Below are 17,335 nucleotides of genomic sequence, written 5' to 3'. Positions count from 1 at the left end.
TGAGTATGATTTGTGTTAATGTGCCAAATTAAAGAGTCAGGCTGGTAGATACGGTATATTTTTCTTAATAAATCCCATGATAGGGCTCAAACCAATTAAACCTACCAACAAGTATTGTCTGTGTAGCCAAAGTCTGATAAGCTTCTTCCTCTGTGCCACAGACCTCCATTGTTGTCCAAAAACTATTATTAATATTGTAATTAATTGCTGCACTGTAGTTTATTTCAAATCAATCCCCAAAATTAAAAATGCTGAAAAATGTTCCAACAAATGCACTATGTGAGTAAGATCCGAAAAAATTAAACTATGTATTTATGACCCATTTTAAAGGGGATATATCATGCACATTTACAGGTCTTATTTCTAATCTGGGGTACTACTGGAGTATCTTTACATGATTTACATTAGAAAAAACAACAACAAAAAAAATCCTTATTTAACTCATACTGCCCTTTTATGCAGCCCCTTTGTTCAGTCTTTTAGCCCCTGTCTCTTTAAGACCACCTCCCCTCCCAAGCCCACTCTGTCCTGATTGGCCAGCTCTTGTAAGCTGCCCCTCAGGAGACTTCTGCCAGCTCTGGAGGCTACACTGACAAACCATCAAACAAACTATAGTAGCAGGATTTCACTACTTTTTCTCGTTCTTTACTCAAAATGTGAATTTCTCAGATACATCTGTACATGTTTGAGCTGGAATCCAATCCAAAATATGAGAGTGGACATCATGATCAACATATGGAAAAACCTTAGCAACAACCTTAGCAACAAAGGCTATGAATGGACTGCTGTTTATGGGCATGGGTAAGGTAGAAAAAAACATTGCAAAGTGTTCAGAGCAGGTTGAAGAAACCTGGGCTTTTAACTTTCAGGGAGCATTTCTACCTCAAGTTAATCATAGTTAAAGCATAATATATCCCCTTTAAAGAGTTAAGTCAACAATACAGGAAAAGGGGAAAAATGGGCTTTGGGCTGAGTGGGCCGAGAGACAGAGTAGGGAAGTTGAAACCATTGAAACATTGACTTGTGCATCATTGGTTTTAGTCTAGTGTGGGCCGTTGACCACAGATGACAGTAATAATCACTTTTATATCACTTTTATATAATATAGTTTGTAGCAAGATGGACCACTGGGGCCAAGTTTTTTTTCTTGTGTTTTTTTCAGATACTACAAAAGATATAAACAAGAGGAGTGATAGACAAAGTCATAGTTGAGGTACAAAGTGAAGATAATAAAATATATAAAATAATATATATTTATTATAAAATAACGACAAGCAAATTAACAAATACAGATCAAAAAAAACACTGTGATAAAAAAAAATTAAAACACAATATTTCAACACACTTTTGGCACACATGGAACCTCATATTCAGTCTACCTGTAAGTATTTTATGTTAGTCAGGATCTCTGCCTGTTGCCTCATGTGTAAAAGATTCTTTTAGGAGGGAGAGATTTCATCAAACACATCTTTTCATTTGTATTTTATTCTGTGCATACACACATAGGATTTTGTTCTATTTAATCGTTTGTCCAGTATGTGTCATTGTTTGGTTCTTTTTTTCTGAAATTATTTTCCTAAAACATGATTTTTCCACATGTGACAGTCAGACGGTACATTGAGACTAATCTGTGGATGGTTTAAAACTGTTACTGTAACACATGATTTGGTTAACAGTGAAAACAACAGCATTAAGTCTCTGAAGCAGGAACTTCACTTTGAATGTAAATGACCTTTAGTATGGCCCAGCATGCTCCTAGAATTTGTTGTTTTTCATTTTTATGCATCTTATAAGTATTTTCTTAAAGTTAGGTTATTATTTGTCCTGTCATTTTAGATTTTAAAGCTGGGGCTTTTCTGAGTCTTGCCGAGAGAAAGACTCTGTAGATTGTCAAGTGTGTCCACATGGCATAAGTGTGTGCTTAATTTTGGAAAATGTGTATTCAAGGTATGTTCAGCTGTGGGTTGAGCTACAGTATGGTGTATTTGCACATAAAATAAACACTTTGTGAACCTCAGTTGAAGGGTTAGACCATCATTCAGCCAGGAATGCTACACTGATAGAAACTATCATCAGCAATTTGAAAAAGAAAACTGTAACAAAGAAGAACATATTTCATATAGCATTGCATTTTTGTTTTTGTGGTGATTCACAAGAAATCATTATAAACTATTATAAGTCAGAAAAGTTGATTTAGAGCAAACTCTCACTCCTTATCCCAAGTGGCCTGACAAATACTTACCCATCTGTTATAACATTTGTATGGATTTGTGATAAATATTGAATCAAACAGGGTTTTAACTGCTGGCAATATTTACAAAAATCAGTGTGGATCTGCTTTCTCTGTAAGGAGAATTTGTGCTGTTGTTTCAGTGTTTGACTATGAGGTGAAAAACGAATGAAAGATACAATATGTGTTGAATTTGTGGTGTGTATGTGTAGGGTGAAAGGAGTAGAACATAAACTCTTGCAGCAGTAGAGTTTAATGGGAAAATCCTAATAACCTAATAATAATTTTAACATCACAGGACACATTGCTGTAATAATCCCAATCTCATCATTTCATCATGCACTGTCCTAATGTGACTTATATCGCTAGGCTTCAATAAAGAAAGATGTTATTTTTTTACTCACTTAATTTTGTCTTTTTTCACGTTATTGTGCAGATAAAAATACTATATTAAATTTAAAAGACCACATATCTACTTAAGGAATAGCTTTTTGAGATTATACACACACACGCACACACACACACACACACATATATATATATATATATATATATATATAAAGAGAGAGAGAGAGAGAGAACAAGCCTAATCAATAGACCTTTATTAGCCAGAGAATCTTCAAATTTTTGTGGACAGTACTGAATGGTAGGCTATTTAAAAGTCATTTTCTAATTACCATTGGCCCTGTGACATCAGTAAGCAATGCTGTTTAGAAAGTGGTAAATAGGTCAACTTTTAAAATGTGAGCTGAGCTGGAGAGCATTAAAAGCATGAAAAAGCTTCTCTATTGTTTCACAGATAAAGAGAGGTCATATAAAATGTGGCATTTTTATGCAATTTGTCCAAAAACATCACATTACTGTGATGATGAGACTATATAAGTATGTGTTGATTGTTGTGTACCGTTCGGTCAGGTATTTTTACCTATTTTAAGTACAATGTGTTGCATACTGAGTAAACAGTTGCACTGCATTGCAAATCTGTTGTGTTTGTAAAACTCTTGTGTAAAAGTGCAAATAAAAAGGTGCAATGATGCACATACATTTGCATGAAATATGTTTAATTTCTTTGTTTCACACCTACTGCACTGCATATTTTACAGCACTCTTCCTTTGAGTCAAAACCCTGTGACTCAAGTATCTACACTTCATCAATGAAAGAGTGCTGACTTTAGTAAGTAATTAGCTTTGAGCTTAGTTTAATGATGGATCTGCTTTCCATTCTGACAGTTTCACCGTAGCATCAGTGTTCATTACAAATTCATCTGCTAATTATTTTCTCCAATAATCAATTATATATTTGGCCCTAAAAATGTCAGAAAAAAGTGATCATAACAATTGCCCACAGTCTAATGCAGCATATTTAAAATTCTTGTTTTGTTCTACCAGAAGTACAAAAGCCAGTTCGCTGTCATGGAAGTGATATGCTATATGTCTGCATAATTACATTAGCACACACAGTCTTTGCCCAAATTGCAAGTAGAAAAACAAAACAAAACAGTGTAACTGGCCTTCAGTAGTTAGCAGCCATGACTGTCAGGAGACCGGATATAATGCTTGAAAGCAGGCCTTACAGTGGCTGAGCCCCGCCGGCCAGTCAGATGCAGGCTGAGTCAGGCGCTTAGATCCTCTCTGATTTTAATTTTTCTATTCTTCTATCCAACAGTCTTTGAATAGAAAATTTAACCTCACATTAACTACTAGGTAACATGTCCTATGTGTGTGTATGTATTTACTATTCTTTGAATTCTTTTTCTTGTCCCTTTTTCTTTTTTTCCTTTCAGAAGATGGATCTACACATTAGTTGGTGCACTTTTCCCCAAAGTAAAATCACAGATATTATTGCAATTGCTTTTGATGATATATGCATCATATAACATTTTAGACGATAGAGTGTTTCCAACCTAGTGGCAAAACTTTGTGGTCCAAAAAGAGACGGTTATTCAAATATTATTGTGAGGTTATTAAAACTTGCACATTACTAGAAAGTTTGCCTCGATGTTAAATAGAACTCATAACAACTTCTTAATCTCCTGGATTTTCAGAGGCCAAAAGTCTCCAGGGAGTGCTCTCTGTAAAGGCTGGAAAGCCTCACAGTCAATCTTCCTAAATCCAGGCTTACTGGTTGAGTAATTGATCAGTCAATACCTAATCAATAGACCTCCACTGACCACTGGGGAATCTTTATACTTCATGAAAAGCACTGAATGGCAGGCTATTTAAATGTAATCCCCTCATTACTGTCCGCCCCATGACACCAGTAACGTTGTTTAGAAAATGAAAATTCTGTTAACAGAAATATGTCAAGATTTAACACTGAACTGGAGAACGTAGGGAGCATTATGAATAAGCTTCTATTCAACCAAGAAAACCAGGACCAGGACAGGCCAGCGTTTGCGACTCGAAGTCAAGGTTTTTAATAGACTGCAATCTTGATGTTTGCTCATGTTGCTTGTGAATTTGGCTTCAGAGCAGATTCTAGTCAGCCTGCCTGCAGCACCTAGTGGTGGATCAAACCATCTGGCAATCCTTTAAATATAAGAAGCATTTTCATTATAGGATGATAATGATTATTATTATTCAATTTGGCAGAAGGATCAAGACAACACTGGACATGCATAAAATCTTACATAATTTAGATGAGAGATAAACATACAAACTCTGCATCCCAGTCGCTCTCTGTTGATATGTTGAACTGCTTTCTGATGACAGATTGGGATACTTCAGTACTACAATAACTGCAGCATCTGCCAGTTGCCTGAGGAAGAGCACCAAGCTTTGCAACAGTTTGCAATCCAGAGTAACTACTGATCCAAGTCTTTTCTGTGTTCCTCATGCCATTTAGTGTGTGTTCCTCATGCCATTTAGTGCCTTTATTCATGCAAATATTGAGTATATTAAATTCCCTCACTTTTTTGCATTTGACAGTTCCTTTCCTTTCCTTTTCCTTCTCCTATTATTATTAGTATTATTATGGGTCTCAAAAATCATAATAATTTCAAGAAATATACGATGGAGTAACATTAGATTTAACATACTAACAAATTTTAATTTTTATGTCATGGTAATATTCAGTTTTCTTTAAAAAAAAAATGTTTTGGGGTAAGCATTTATATCGTTCTTCTCAGTGAACCCTCACATCAGCATGCTAACATGCTCACAATGATAATACTAGCATGTTGATATTTAGCATGTATCATGAGCCCAACTGATATATCGGTCAGCTGATATTGGCCTATCCCAGATACATTGATATCGGTGTTTATGTTGTCTGAGATGCATCTATATATATATATATATAAAGTTATATAAGCAGCATTTTATGTATATTTGATCATTTTCTTAATTCAAGATCATTGGCCAATATATCAATATTGGTCGAATTTTTTTCTCCCTTATTCTGGTATCAGCATTGGCCCCAAAAATCCAGTATTGATCAGGCCCTAGTATCATGTTTACCTTGTTCACAGTGTTGCTTTAGCATGCTAACATTTGCTAATTAACACTAAACACAAAGTACAGCTGAGGTTGATGGGTTTTGCAAGTATTTGGTCATAAACCAAAGTATTTTTGGCAATTAAATTTTGGCAAGATGAGGGTGCTAGACGAAAAGTCAGGAGATCAAAGTTATTACAGTTCATCCTCTGGGGACATGAATGTGTGAATCAAATCTCACCATCAAACTATCCCATTGCTGTTGAGATATTTCAATAAAGAACTAAAAAATCAACCTCATGTTGGCACTGGAGGAAAAATCAGAGCATCACTGAAGTCATTAGAATACATTGTCTGGGAACCATGAATGTCTGTATGAACAAGCAGATCTTCAGATAGAGTTGAGCCGAGCCAGTACCATGTAGTGGAAAAATGGCTTAAGCTCCTTTCACACATGCAGTCTATATGTTCAGGAACATTTCCTGCATGGGGTCATCTGTGAATGGGAGCAGGGATAGATATTCAGGGAAATCTGTCACCAATTTTCCACCTCAAGACCTAGTAACATTTCAGAGAAAATGCCAGTTTGACTGTATTGTGAATGAAAGCAGTAACACTGCAGGGACAAGCATGTAAAGGGTCGTCGGTCTGATGAAAGACGCCCTCACGTGGAGCGAGCCGATCAAAAGACTTGACATGTGGGTGACGTATTGCGAGTGGGGCAGTGCTTGGTTTTGGCTTGTCTCTTTTCAACATGGCGTCTGCGTCACAAACTCTCATATTACGGCTAAACAGTACACTAAAATGTGTTTCTGAAAACATCTGAGGCAAGAAAGGAGTAGATGTTTAACAGTAAGCTCAGCTCTGTTAAATTTAACGATATGTTAACAGAGGTTTTCCTCCAACAGTAGGAAACAGTTGAAGACTTTATCTGATGATATTTAAACTACATTTAACCAATAAAATGTTAACTGTTACATACGTTTTGAATGCAGGACTTCAAGAAGCTGGTGAGGCAAGTGATGATCCTGTATTTTCTTATCCACAGCACTTTTGCAACATACTTTGAGTACATGATTCTGTTGGCAATGAATTATCGGACACCACTATACCGCTCAGGCTTTTTACTTTAATAAGGTAAATGACCCTAATATCCCTTGCAGGAATCTAAAATAGATGGTAAAGATTCTCCTTTTAAAAATTAATGACAGTAAAGATTCATATTTCATATCAAATATCAAACAACTGTTCATAAATGCATTGATTGGCCCATGATACTTTAATGATTATGTACCGAGTCCACTAAAAAAAATGCATCACTGGCTTCCTTCTGTCTCACAAGACAATGGAGTATGCACCAAGGATTAGTCTGTGGTTGAGTTGCAGTGCCTGCTGTGGCTGAACAGCCCAGTTCTTGAGTGGCAGTCTCTGTTGTAGTTTCTGCAGGCGTAGTGCACAGCTGACTCTGTGGGTGCTGATTCCGCCTTTTGTTGTCTGCACTCTCTTTCTTCCCACAGGTCCTTTCTCTTCTCGCTCTTCTAGATGCCTGATTTGATGGTGAGCCTCCATCTGTTGCTGTCTGCAGCTACAGATTCCCAGCCTGCTGGGTTGATGTTGCATGCCTTCAGGTCTTGTTTGCAAACATCCATGTAATGGAGAACAGGCCCTCCAGCAGGTCTGGTACCAGTAGCAAGCTCACCATATAGCATGTCTTTGGGGATCTGACCAAGCTTTAGATATATACTGCTGAATTTTCATTTACAATATCAGCAAATTTATTATTTAAAAAATGCATATTTATATAACTGTACAGACATTTTGACTCTGGTCTCATCTCCCTTAAGCTGTACTTATTACTTACTCTTTAAAAGTTTTTGCTGTTTGATGTTCAGTTCTATGAAGTTTGTTTGATGTTCCAGACTTGTTATGAATAGTGGAGCAGGTAGACCCAAGTGCAGAGACCGAAGGCAAAAGCAGGGCTGAAGAATAAGTTCTGTATTCTTGGATGTGTGGGCGAAAAACAAAAAGCTGGCTGAGCTGAGCAAAAAACTGAATACAGGACATGACTGAACAGGCTGAATGGAACAGAGCAAACTCAAGGGCTCAGAGCTAAAATATAAACTGAACTAATGAGGAAATGGACACAACAGCAAGCTACTGGACATGATGCAGGGCAGGTGTGGAGGGTAAAACGGGCTGAGGAGGAATGCAGGACCACAGAAGTGAAACACAGAGAAAACATTATACTCTTAATACAACCCAGCATACATGAACCCATCCAAGAATACACATGAATATAGACCTTTGCAGTAGCATAATTTTTTGGTTATTACCAAAACATTGTTGTGAGCAGGGTTTTTTTTCTCCTTTTTCCTATACATAGTTATACTCACAATGACATTTTCACATTAAAATATTTGAACCTAATTGCTCCATGTCGTATAACGTAATGTGCAAATGTGAAGGGGATAAACACCACACCCTCTCATTGAAAACAAGTGATGTGGAAATTTGATTTGTCGAATAAAATTGTTTCATGGTATAACTTGTCAAAATCATAAATAAATATTACATTTAAAGTAAGCTGCATCCATTAGATGTAACAATTAACAAAGCTGAATTCGGCATCACTACAGTTTTCAGTGAGAGCAAATGTAATTTCTGTCCTCTCATGTGACAGCAAAATGTGTTCTGTTTACATGATACTCTCATAGTGAAATGGGGCACTTAGGCTGAGGTAATGGTGATAGAGTATTTATAATATTGCCAGTTTTTACTATTTTAATTTAATTCATTTTCAGTATTTTTTAAACGTGACTGGCTTCATCATTAACATCAACACCCTAACCTTGATGATTCCAGAGCTGCTTCAGTCACAGTGTTATGTCTGCACATAGCGCTTCAGCCAGGACCATTTACAGCTCCTGTTCAAATCCATCAGGGCATCAGGTAGCAATTACATTTTGAATACACAATGCTATGTTATAAGTAAGACAAGGGGTAAGGGAAAAATTTTATTAGATGATAGAATACAGAACTGTAATGTCACTTAATGTGCAAATTACAGGTGAGTGGAACAACAACTTGAGTTTGGTTCAGTTCCAGAGCATTTTCCGCTGTCTAATGGTCCGCTGTGGGGTTTCTCGGGGCAACACTGGCATAATTTTCTGAATGTTACCACCTGTTGACCTTGAAGAACAATGGAGGCCTGATGATTGCATCTGTAGGTATTTTCAGGGTGATCCACTCAGCAGAGTGTTGCATTCATCAAACCACAAACATCTCATCAACAGCTCATCAACGCCTATGTAGGTTCAGAGGATGTGTTCAGTCTTGATGACCATATTATTGGAACTCAGAACAACATTAACAATCATCACTTTTGCATTGCATCACTGTCATTAGTTGTCAGCAACTTCCACAAGTTGAAGCAGTACCACATTGCCAAACTTCACACTCTGTAATTGCAAAGTGGTAGCTTGAGAAAGAAGATCTGTAAAAATATACTGTTTCAAGGATATTAATCCTTAAAACAAAAGCTGATCACATTTTGCTAAAAAGTGTGAGATTGAGAGGAACTGAATTTGTCCAAGACAGGGAACTACTTTGATTCTCACCTAGCCCAATTTTATGTTTACATATGACTGCACTGTATATCTGAACATTGATCTCAAACACTTGACACACTACATTGTATGTAGTATTGTATTATTATATGAATGTATTTCATGATTATATTAGTATCATATTATTGTATTATAGTACTGTATTGTATTGTTATATCATAGTATTGTATTGTATGTGTCAGTGTCTAAAGTGAATTAATGAAGATGAAAGTAAAATATTTGAGATTTACAATATTTGTGACATTGTTTGTATAATGGCAGCTGTCCAGCCTGCATTAATGGAGTTATCATATGTGTCTTGGGGTGAATGGATGAACTGACTAGATGTTCTACTCTTAACTGGAGTCTGAGGAACAAAAATAGGCTTGTTAATTTCATTGATGAATTGAATTAATTATTAATACAAGAGCAAGCAATCAGGCAGCTTTATAACAATATAATAGATATAGAAATCTACATTTTTGGAGAAACTCACAAAATCAAATTCTAAATGATTTACACTTGATGTTGCCTAGTCATAGATTGGAGCCTGCATGTCCCAGAGGAAGTTGTGGCTCAGTGGGTCATTGTTTTGGCAGAGAGCTGATTAGATCCATCCCCTGTAACTGAATTTAATTTCAACAACTAACCAGTATCATGTTCAATTTCTCTTTATAACGAACCAAATTTTGTGAAAATCAGTTATGAATTAAGTGAGTTACAGTCCATTTTGTAGTGAAGTCTGCATCTCTCAATACAAATATTTGTTTACCAGTGGATCTTTACTGCCCCAATATGGCGGATGTGCAGACGCATAGTGGCAACATACATGAGCGGCCAGTGTGGTATCTACGTTTCTATATTCATGTCTGCTGCCACCTAGTGTCTACAGTTATTTGGTGCAGCCCCCTCTTTTACCACCACGGCAGCACCGTGGTAAGGAGGTGGTAAAGCTGAAAAACAAAATGAGTAACATCTGTATATCACAGCGTAAGTGACCTCTTGTTGTGGCAATCCCTTTAACAGTTGAGTGAGATATTTCACTCTGAACCACAAATGTCAGCCTCATAGTGGCATTAGAGGAAAAGTGAGAGTATCACCAAAGTCAGTAGGATTCATCCTCTGGGGACCATGAATGTCTTCAAAAAAAATTGATAGCAATCCATCCAATAGTTGCTGACATATCTCAGTCTCTCTGCCATCCTAGAGCCTAGACCTTAGAGCCATCTTCCATAAACAGTCCACATACCAAAATCGATTTTTCTGTTGATAACTTCCTGGGAGAAGTGTAGCGTAACAGCCTAACACACTTCACCCAAGCTTGAGATGCCTCAGTCAGGTTGGGGTAAAAACAATTATTTTTGACAAGATACTTCATAGTAGATTATAGTAATTAGTCAGTAATTTGTGGATTAAACATTTTGACTCCAGAAACAAGTTATATTCTCTGTCTTAAATGTAACAGATGTGACATGTTGTTGGAGTCATGAACAGAGGAGAATGTTGCAACTCTTGTATTTTTCATGTAAGAGACTTTCTGAAGAAAGATTTTTGTTTCTCAATCATCAAAGCATACTCTGCAAATCATCAAAGTAGACTTGTTCTTTACAAATGAACGCCTTAAAGTCAAAAGCAGTTGAAGGCTAGGAATAAAAAATCATTAACTAGAGCAGAGGATCTTTTTTTTAGTTTTCTTCTTTCTGTCTCGTGGCTGGATTAGGGGGCCATGAGTAAAAATAATGAACCGTATGTTCTTTTTGACCACCTGCTCCTCTCTCTGTCTGTTCAGTATGTACCCCTCATGCAAAGTGCCCACAGCAGACTGCACAGACTTTCATTATACTTTGCCCAGAGCACCAGAAACCAGAATACTACCTGCCCCTGGTTTGTTGTGTGTCATCTAGCATGTCATTATTTAATTAAACACATCTATGCAGGACAATGCACCATGTAAACTAAAATAATAAAGGTCTTAAGTCAAAGACTGTGGGAAAGGGCCCCTTTACAAGACAGGGCCTCAAGATGTGGTTGTAATGCAGGACCTTAGTGCCCTTTATGTAATTTATTGCTGTGCTGTAGTGGGGCTCCAGTATTTCTTCAGTAGCTAAACCCTGCTCATCAATAATCTTCTCATGATATTCATCTATAAAGTTTCCAATCCAAACTACATCACATCTCTTTTCACATCTTGAAATCACAGTAAATGATCCAGTAACCACTTATCTTTAGATATTATACAGCTGGTTTCACTCATTAAAACCTTAATGACCACATTTGTATTGATTCATTAAAACTAGTTATCACCTTTTAAATGGAATTACCTGATCTCAAGCTAGATTCTTTTATTTCAGCTTTATTATCTGATGATTTCATGTCTTTAAGTAATATTAGTTTTTAAGTAATAGTTTTATAAATTCATTATAAGTGGTTATAAAGTTTAAATCAGTAATCTTTAGTATAGAAGTAGGCTTGGGATGTATTGTATTGTGTCTTATTGTCACTAACAATAATAACAGCTTAACTGTCAAACCAATTACAATAGATTCTAAGGCCTGATTTACTGTAATAATCAGCATCAGGCAATATAATGACACTTATACACTACAGTTGAGTGATATTCTTCAAGTCTTGAGTGACTCTTTGCCACAGTGTACACTGCCCTCCTGTGGCCAACTATGTAAACAGCATAAATGAGTTTCATAACTGCAGAAGCAGCAGAGTGCACAATGGCAGGTATGTCCCCTGCATCAGTCAGACAATTCTGAGTTAATGTGATCTTATTGAGCTGTTCACTTACCTTCACAGTAAAGCTGCTCCTGGGTAATTCTGACCTTTGACCCCTCCATATATAACTGCATCTAGGAAATACTGACAATGACAAACTGTGAAAACGCAATCAAATTACATTAATTCCAAAGAGTTAGAGCACAGAGGCAATAATTGATCAAAAATATCTAGGACATGTAAGACAACAAGCATTAAAAATGTATTTATCTCCATTCATATGCTTTATATTTTTCCATTCACATACACCAACATACATGTATGTTATCATCATTACCATGGACAGCTATCAACAAGTTCCACCAAAAATACTGTATATATACAGTACTGCGCAAAAGTTTTAGGCACTTCAGATGTGTAGATTGATCAGTAATGCAACGCGATCAAGGGGGCATCTGATTAGTCCCAAATGTATTCTGCAGCATGACAATGACCCCAAATATACAACCAAAGTCATAAAGAGCTATCTTCATCAAGAAGAAGAACAGGGGGTCCTGCAACAGATGGTTTGGCCCCCAAAGAGTCCTTATCTCAACATTATGGAGTCAGTCTGGGATTACATGAAGAGACAGACACAGCTGAGACGCCTAAATCCACAGAAGAACTGTGGCAACTTCTCCAAGATGCAGGAACAATCGACCTGCCAAGTACCTGAAAAACTGTGTGCAAGTGTACCGAGGAGAACTGCTGCTGTTCTAAAGGCATAAAATATGGTTAAATATCAATATGCCACTGGGCTACATCGATCCATTGTCCTGTAGGTTTGGATAGTTGACCATCATAGATACATCATAGAGCCTATATACTAGTCTATACTGTATGTGTGTAGTGACAAACATCAGACTTGGATTCACACGTCATCTATTTATGTAAAGGTGTTGCTCTTTTCATCAATGTTGATTTCTAAAAGGCGCACACCCACATGTGATGTATGAGTCATTATGCTCCTTCCAAAGACTGTCATTCACCCTGTCATAATCAATGATCAACCAGTTCAGGCTGTGGATAACTTAAAGTATATTCCTACACAGTATCCTTTGTTTCTGTGTGAATGTTGATTCCGTTTATAAGGAATTTACAAACCAAATTTTCAAAGTTGTCCAGAAATCTGCCATTGAAAATGTTCTGTCATACAGTTTGGGACTGTACACTGCATAGTATTGTAGCAGTAGATACAGCAGCAAGCTGGCGAGGGTCATCTAAAGCCACAGAGCCAGCCGGAGGAACCTTCACACCTTCTGTTCTCTAGATTCAAGCTCTGATAGTCGCTACGGGATACAAAGACCGTATAAAGCAACATTTATCTCACAGACAGTTGGCTTGCTCAATTCTTAAAGACTCAAATTTTATTCCTCTCTCTTTTCAGGTGTTCTCTTAAATTTTGTACATTGTACGGTATTTTATATCTATTAATTTTGACTTTTCTCAATTTTTCTTTTCTTTCTTTGTATTTTTCCTTATATAATATTCCTTGTATTCACACTATCCGTGTTGTTGTTATGTGATGTGATTTAATGCTTTAATGATCAGCCACATGGCCATAAGACAATTTTCCACCTTGGTGGGCAGTTAAGTGTTCTATTCTATTAAAGTGTGTAAAAACGAGACTTTCACTCACATGTTCTCAAGTCCCTCAAACATGTACAGGTCTTTTAGGAATTGTTAGTACATAATACAATATATTAAATTATTATTATTGCTATATTATAATTGCTGAACAGACAAGTTTTATAACTTATTTAATGCATTTTGTTCTAAAGTCTAAACATTATGCTGTAATACAACTTTCAAAAGCAAGACACAGTTGGTAGTTTGCATTGTGTGCAAACAGCTGTGTCAGATAAAAATGACAAGATATTTGAGTTACATGTGTTTATAAGAACATGAAATCAGACTTCTCGCTCTGAATTTTACAAGTCAGTTTTCTTATATGGAAAATGCACTTAATGATGATTGATTTGGGGATATATTGATATGAACACACTTGGTAAATCTTTCTGACCAAAGACTTTCTTTTTTCATCACAGGGGTTCTACGTTTCACTCAAAACAAACAGTTCAGTGTTGGATGTTGTAATTATGTACATAAACTTGGCCATGATGTCGTCTCTTCTGCCAGGGTCATTCACACATTTAAACTTTATTTTCATGTGTATTTACATTTAACATTGTAATTATTGCTATATTATAATTATTATATAATATAATAGTAGAGATAAGATTATTACTAAGAAAGTCAACTACAATGGCAGTATGTACACTGACTAAAAATGAAATATCAAACAGTTGAGTGCAGAGGAGCCTCTAGGGGGAGCAATTGTTCTTTCTTTGAAGTTTAAAGACTGCTCAGGCTCACAGCATGCAGCTTCAGCATCACCAGCGTAAATGAAAGCAAATGTCTGAATTTATTTTACATGGCTTGAAAATGGAGCATGTGCTTTTTTTTCCTTCTCCAGTGATAGAATATTTTTCCATATTTGCACTCTGTGGGAAAATCAGAGCTGCTCTGATTTTATGAGATTTCCTAAATGGAAACTGGCTATTAGGAGATATCACAGGCATATAATGGCACATTATGTGGTACTCCCAGTGCACCATGCTGCACTGTATCTCCCTTTACCTCCATTCATCTATTCCTTCCTCTCCACAGTTATTTCTCCCTTATCTCCCCCCTCTCTTCTCATTTCTCTGAGACACCCCAAACAGACACCCCCACTCCCTCATTTTCCATTTAACCATTTTGCTCTTCTTCTTCTTGTCTTCCTGTGTGGGTGGAAGGGAGGAAAGGGAGGGTGGCTGGATCTTGAGATCGCCCTTGCATCCATGCAGGAACCCCTCAAATAAACAGTGTGAACTTGCAGTGCAGGTGTTGGTAGTGACGGTAGTGATGCAGGCTGCCGCGGTGGCCTCACTGCTGTCGTAGTAGCGATCACACCCGTAGTAGCAGAGCAGGAGGCTGGCAGGATGATAAGCGGCAGATAAAATCCAGGGCTTCCATGAATATTTCATTTCTTGAGAGATGCAAGCCAGAGAGGGTGAGAAGGAGTTTGGAGGGGGAAAAAAGTGTCAGATTGAGAAGAATTCAGCTGCTATCTCTGTCTCTTCTCTCTCTCTCTGCCAGCAGTCCTCTCACTCCTCTTGCTTGCCTGTTACTGCTTTTATCACCTCCCCCTCACTGTGCCAGATGGACTATTTTCATTATCTGATTGGCTTTTGTAATTAGTACCGATGAGCTTTCCTGTAGTGTAATAAATTTAGAAACAGATGTGAAAATGTCATTCTTCTTTCTGCGTGACTATGGGTCAAAAATACCAAAGCACACTGACTGCATGGACATGTAGATGTGTGAAAATAAAGGAAAACCTGACATAAAGTGTCTTAGTACCTCCAGTACAGATTCATTGCTCCTTGGCGAACCATTCAGTGACCTTTTGTGCTCTGTAGAAGCATCTGAATTTATTATGTTATTCCACATATTCATCCAGATTGTTCCCTCCATTTGTCACCTGCCTGTAGGAACATTTTACATGCACAGACAAGGTTAATGTGGCACTGTGTGAACTGCTTTCAGTATGTAACAAACCTCCTGATTTACACTGCAGTAAAACTATGCAGAATAATTAATCACAACAGACGAGCAAAGCATGAATAAAGAGATTTGTGTAATTTCAGAGAGGTTTATATGGGTTTGTCTTGACCAAATGAAGTGGCCAAAATATTGTGCTGAGCTGTCAATCTGGTCTGAGAAAATCCATGACAACGGCACACCAAACTAATCCAGTGCTGTTGAAGAAATAACCTCAGTGCACCTCAGGAAATTGCTACTTCCTGCAACAAAATAGAGCCCAGTATGTCAAAACTGAGACTTACTATCTTATATTTTTGACATAGGATCATGATTCTAACTTAAAATCTCAAAATTCTGAGTTTGTATCTTATCATTTTGACTTTTTTCAAATTTTATTTTCATCATGTCTAACTTTTCATCTATTTTTTTTCCTGGCAGAAATGGGCTTCCGTACACAGACATTTCAACAGATTGGAGTTTAAAGGTTTTCACCTGGCAACACTGATACTTATGCTGGAAGACTACACTTTCTAATGTTCATCATATTTTGTTATGGATACCTGAATGAGAGTCTAATAACTGCATTAGATAATAATAAGTGGAACAAATCTTTAATTTTCATGTTTATTACCCAGCAGTGTTAGCATATTAGCATGTGTTATCCTTACCCAGTCTGATTCCTGCACATGTCTTTAACCTTGATTACTGCAGGGAAGCTTTGCTGAGTGCAAACAACCTCAGCACCATCCAACTTCCCACGTTGACCATTTCACACTTTTGCACATGGAAGCAGCCCAATAAAACTACAGTTTTTTTTCCATTTGTCAAAAAGCACTAACACTGCAGCAGTTAATCAATGTGTCCAAGGACACTTAGATGGATGTAATTTGTTGAATGGGGAAGTCGAGGGCAGCTGTTGGTGCTAGTTTTTTCTTTCAGTCATCAGTCTTTCAGTCTTTATTCAATTATCTTGAAATGTCAAACTTTATTTCTTTGTGATATGTGATTAGGTAATGATAGCGGTTGCACATTCAGCCTCTTGTTTACAGTAAAAAATGATGCATTGGTCAGATGTGATTTCTTCAGTGCTTGTAAGTCTAAACTTTGACCAGACTGTCAGGTTTACTACAATAGACTGGTCTCTAATGAAATCAGCAGCAGAGGGGCAGATGCTGTAAAACACGCACACATACTGGCAATCCAGTGATTGCCTTAACTGGTGTGAAAAACAAATACAAGAGCCCACTGCTGCACACAAAGCCAACAGAGAATCAACAGAAACCATACATAAGCCCCATAATGTACAAGTTGACCTTGAGACTCACATCATTAAAACAGCATCGCTGAAAAAATGTAGTGTATACACACACACACACACACACACACATAAATATAGTATATTTTAGGGTTAGTATAAGATAAATAAGGAGTTTTATTATTATAAATCATGCAGTGATATTCCAGTAGTGTCCCAGAATATAAATATAGACCTGTAAATGTGCAGAATGTCCCCCTTTTTTTGGATGAATGCAGGTAAGAAGGAAGTTCCTTCAGCTCCTACCATTAGCTGGCTAGCATTGGTGATTGGCATTGATAAAATGAATGATGCTTCATCATGCTTCAGTTTCAGGGTCTTGGTATTGCACATGGTGGCTCACTGTCACACTGTCATGGTTTACTGGGACACTTAAATTGAACAGAGCCATCGTTAATG

The 17,335-nt window shown here is 37.1% G+C and overlaps 1 long non-coding RNA gene across 1 annotated transcript; it reads right to left on the bottom strand.

Annotated features, from left to right (window-relative positions):
* Positions 1 to 7,824: 7,824 nt before the first annotated feature.
* On the bottom strand, positions 7,825 to 17,261 carry LOC122965350. The gene is made up of 3 exons (XR_006398209.1): positions 17,183 to 17,261; positions 12,068 to 12,138; positions 7,825 to 7,861 (listed from the first exon to the last, which is right to left on the bottom strand). It is a non-coding gene; the product is annotated as an uncharacterized LOC122965350 (long non-coding RNA).
* Positions 17,262 to 17,335: the final 74 nt, after the last annotated feature.

The sequence above is a fragment of the Thunnus albacares genome, chromosome 16, assembly GCF_914725855.1.
Source record: "Thunnus albacares chromosome 16, fThuAlb1.1, whole genome shotgun sequence".
Taxonomy (NCBI): domain Eukaryota; kingdom Metazoa; phylum Chordata; class Actinopteri; order Scombriformes; family Scombridae; genus Thunnus; species Thunnus albacares.
Note: the sequence above shows the minus strand (reverse complement) of the source record. Positions and strands in the feature narration are given on the sequence as shown.